This window comes from Octopus sinensis, linkage group LG23 (assembly GCF_006345805.1).
Source record: "Octopus sinensis linkage group LG23, ASM634580v1, whole genome shotgun sequence".
In the NCBI taxonomy this organism is placed as follows: Eukaryota; Metazoa; Mollusca; class Cephalopoda; order Octopoda; family Octopodidae; genus Octopus; species Octopus sinensis.
Genome location: NC_043019.1, coordinates 2606731 through 2611730, shown reverse-complemented (window position 1 = coordinate 2611730; position 5000 = coordinate 2606731). Strand labels below are relative to the sequence as shown.

At 27.9% G+C, this 5000-nt stretch overlaps 1 protein-coding gene across 1 annotated transcript in view; it reads right to left on the bottom strand.

The window, feature by feature from the left end:
- Positions 1-5000, bottom strand: part of LOC115223639 (collagen alpha-3(VI) chain) — a 146226-nt gene that overhangs the window by 65391 nt on the left and 75835 nt on the right.

The window sequence follows — 5000 nt, the reverse complement described above, 5'->3', positions numbered from 1 at the left end:
AATAGGTATTATGAAGCCTAATTGACTGGAGAATAAGTTACCATATCTTGTTTTAGACCAACTTATTAACAAGTTATGATTCATGAAAGCAGAAAATGCTAAGTTATATTCAAATTATTTTTCATATAAGTTGTTGGAAATCGATACAATAAACCATGAAATGATGCATTTTATTAAAACATCAAGTCAAATATACATGGTGCATCAGAATCTAGTGTAAATATTTTAACTTTTTCAGATAAATTTTCAATTTAATATTTATAAAGAAAAATTTAATCTATAGTTTATGCTTTGTATAAATCTTTGAATCTTAATATCTGAACCCTAAATTTAGCAGTTATTAAATTTGATAATCATCATAAGTAAAATATATATAACTGAATGCTGATACATCTTTCTTTCTGGCATGATAGAGTAACTTCACTGTTGCAATCAGTATACTCAGTTTATTGCTAACTCAAGTCTGACACTGGGATTTCATTTTACTTTGATGTAGTAAGAAATTACCAATGAATAAATTGGCCTAAAGCAAACCCAGTCTATAATAAAGATTTTTCTAGAACCAAATGAAAAACTCAAAGACCTCTAACTTGAAACTTAATAAATACTATTTATTTTTTAAGAAATTATCCTTAATTTAACTTTAATGAATTTCATTTATGCTTTGACAATTACAGACATATATTTTAGTTCTTCAAACAAATTTTTACTATGCTTTCTCTATTGTGTAGAATCAAATTTTACATCATGTAGATTATGAAATTCATGTTATACATAATCTTTGCAAACATTTTCTTTGTTGTTTTTAACTTAAATTTCTAATTCTATTTGATTCCTTCAAAATTCAAACTTGAGACTACCTTTAAATGGCAATAAACATTTAAATACTTAAATATACATGTTTGTGTCTACATTTGGATATATTTGTATAGATATGTGAGCTGATATTTTTTATCTTTTTTCCACTAAACATTGATCAGAGGATTTCGAAATCAATTTCAGGAATCATGTTTCTAAGAATTCATTTTACATTGATAATTTGTGATCTAAGAAAGCTAAGTTTTCCTAGAAAACTATTCTAAAGAATTAAAAATTATGTATAAGAGAAATTGCATTTGTAATTTTACTAGTTCCAGCCACTTGGCCAGGCTGGGGAAGTGAAAATTTAAGCAACAATAGTTATCTCAATTTTACTTTTTGTTAAACTGTAACACAGAGACAATCATACACATCACAAAAACAAAACAAAAATGAACATACAAATTGAAAGTAATTTCTGGCTTTCACTTAGTAATTTAAGTCACAGAAGCAAATTATTGAAAGTCCTTAAAATGGTCGTGCAAAATATTTTTGAATGTAAACATGCATAAAAATCTAAAATCATTTTAATGTACTTTTATTTGAATAATTACTATTTCTAAAACTTTTTAACACAAAAATACTAAAATATTGTTTTCTGACAAGAACACATGGCTTTAATTTAAGGGGAGGCAATATTCAATTAGACTTAACTAAAAACTGTAAGGTACTTTTTCTAACACAAACAAATACTGCCTTCATAATATTCTAAAGCACTGCCATACAACTTTATTATGAATTATACTTTCTGAAGAACAAATTTAACTTTAACCCCAAAAACTAAGATACAGTTCAATGCATGCATGCACACACACACACATAATCTTATAATAAAAAATCACAAATCTTATAAAAACAGCTACCCAGGGTTTTCCGGTCAAAATAATAATCTATTCTGCCATTTATCAAACTGAAAACGACCGCTTGTCAGTTGTCTTTTTTATTATTTCAACCAGAAAACCCTGGGTAACTGTTTTTACAAGATTTTTAGATTTTTATTATAAGATTATCTTTACTCTCTTAGCTGATCAAGTGTTTTTCTACTTCTTGAAGCCTTACTACATAATATATATACAAACATACTTATAAATGAATGAGAAATCTATCTAGAATAGAACTTTAAACTGTCATTATGTTATATTACAATAAATCATTTCTATTTTATGTACTACGGGTTGACAGAGATGGTTAATACTTGTCATAATGTCTATTTTGTATATTCTGATTTTTTAAAAATAAAGGAAAATATATTTACTCTGAGTCAAACTGACAATTTCAAAAAAGACAAAAAGAAAAACTAGAAAGAACATGGTACTCCAAAGAATGTGACAAGGAAATGCAAGAGCCCTGGCTTCTCTGATAGAGGAGTAATAAACACTAAAAGGCTTTTAATTAGTATGCTTTCATAGTGTTTGATCTACTTCTCAAGTAAAAGATTATGTCATAGGAATCAGAAACACTAGATAGTATTTAATATCAACCATTGTCATCATGGATTATGCATTTGTATCTAATTTCATTCAACTCTTAACAACCAACTCAGATATAACAAATTCTCTGCTCTAAACACTGCAAATTACTGATTATTCATTTTCTGGTGTTGGATTAAAATCTTTCTGTTGACAAGACCTACAGTGACAGGGATTCCTATCCACAGAGGTAACTAGTAAATGCTTTGCAAGTTGATTGACGCTCTTGTACATTATGTGATTATATCCAAAATTTTCAAATGAGGTTTAAGCAGAAGTCTTCCTGATTATCCCTAATAGTTTCCCAATTTATGTTTATGATTCACAAGAAATGACAGAATCTATGACTCATTACTCAAAAGCCATCTTCATACTAATTTCTTTGCACAGAAAGCTTTTTCAAATAGAGTGATACATAAATTTTAAGAAAATGCTCGGAAAAATTCTTCTTACAAACTTAAATTCAAAAATAAATATAAAGGTAGTTTAAATTTTTGTACAAAAAACTTGATTTAGTTTCTTCCCCCATCCCATTTCATTAAAATCGAGTAAGTTCATGAAAGCATCAGAAATATCATCTAGTTATTCAACGAGCAGTTACAAAGCAGTTATAGATTTTAGTGTGATATAAAAAGTTAAGAAGAAAATGTAAAAAGTTTAGCTATGAGTGATTACATCTGACATAATATAATCAAATGACATGACATAAATAAGAACAAAGAATTTATGAGAACAATACACTGAAAATAACATTTAAATTGACATTAAATTTTTAATATATGTACAAATGAATGAGTTACATGCTTCAGCAGTTAAATGTTTGCATCCTCTTAGAAATAAATAGTAGAGAAAGCACATTGATTAAAGAAAATAAGTTGATATAGAATTGCTTAATCAAATAATATCAAGAAATATATTTAGCAAAAGCAAAATTATCTTGCCTGCTAAAACCAAAACAGTATTAGGTAGGAAAAAAAATGGGGGTGGGGGATAATAAATTAGTAACATACAATGCAATAATAACCAAGTGAAGATATGAATTTAAATCAACTTATGTAATTCTTCATAATTCATCAAAGTTAAATATCCTTAAACCAAAATTATGGAAAATAGATACAAATCTTAGGGAGCAATATACTACAATTATAATGTATGTATATTTATATACATATAATCAATGTACACAACTTGTATATATATATATAATGGGTTCTAGGTAAATTCCACTACGGTTCCACCATGGTAAATTCCACCCACTAATAATCACCATGGTCAGTTTCTCTAGACTGTGGGTCTAGAGAAACTAACCATGTTATTTAATCTGTCTATCTCTCAAGTCTAAAGAAGAGAGAGAGAGAGAGAGAGAATCTGAAGGTGAGATAGAAAATAATCTTTATAATCTACTTGAATTGATATGGGATCACTTTAATGTACTCCCATCGAGCAAGAATCTATGAAAAAGACTCATCACAAAATTTCAAACATAATATAATTTGGGATAAAGAAAGAAAATATTAAATTTTAGCATACATTTTATTATAACAATAGGATAAAAAATAACAGTGAGTACATTGTGAAGTAGACTTAGGATAAGAAAGTTTTAATTCATTTAAAGAAAAATTTCTTAAGACAAATTGTGTGCAATACTTCTTAAAAATTGCAGAGGGTTTTCATTGTGATATTCCTGAACTAGCTTCTTCAGTCATGCATCAATAATTTGATAGGTCTTTTTTTGTTGTTGTTGAGTCTCCACTTCGAACGTGTGCAATTTTTGTCTGGCTTAATCCTTCCTCAGGTTCAAGGGCAGTGCATAGTTTCCACAAATTTGGATGTGTGGATGTTAGGTGATGAGCACAAAGCATTGTGGAACCCTTCTAAATAATGATTTGATAATGATATTAATAACAATAATAATGATAATTTCACCTATGGTGATATTTACCATGGTAGAATATACCATGGTGTAATTTACCTATGGTGAAATTTAACTGGTGGAATTTACTGATCACCAAATAATGTACATAATTTAAGTTTGAATATATATATATATATACATATATATATATATATATATATATATTGTTGTATTTAGGAATGGTCATTTTGCCAGTTTAGCCAATAAAAACACACGCACTATATATTTGGTGTTACTTTGCTTCAGCGTTATTTATTTTTTACATTAATCTTAATCTTATTTTGGCCAGAGTTCTTTCGTCATACTCCTGTAACCGCACCAGTGGTCCTTTGCTTTCTTCTTTCTTATTTGTGTATCTCTCCTTACTAACCGTCAGCCATTTTAAATTTCTATTGTGTCTTCATTTGCGCATGCGTATATCTCTATGTGCGTCTATGTTTAGTTAGTGTGTGTGTGTGTGGGTGGGGAAATGCCTGTAATATTTGTATCTCCTGTTTTATACATTCGAGTAATTTGTTTTTGTTTATTCTTATTTTGTTCATGTGTTTACACCCACTTATTATTATTATTATTATTATTATCATTATTATGTATGTATGTATATATAATAATAATAATAATAAATGTATATAGTTATTTACTTCCATTTGTTCATTTATCTGTGTATTTTATTATGTTTTCAGTTTTGTTTATATTGTAACCAGTTTATGGGGATCCTCTTCTGTCATATGTCGTGATGTGTGCTAGTGTTCCATTCC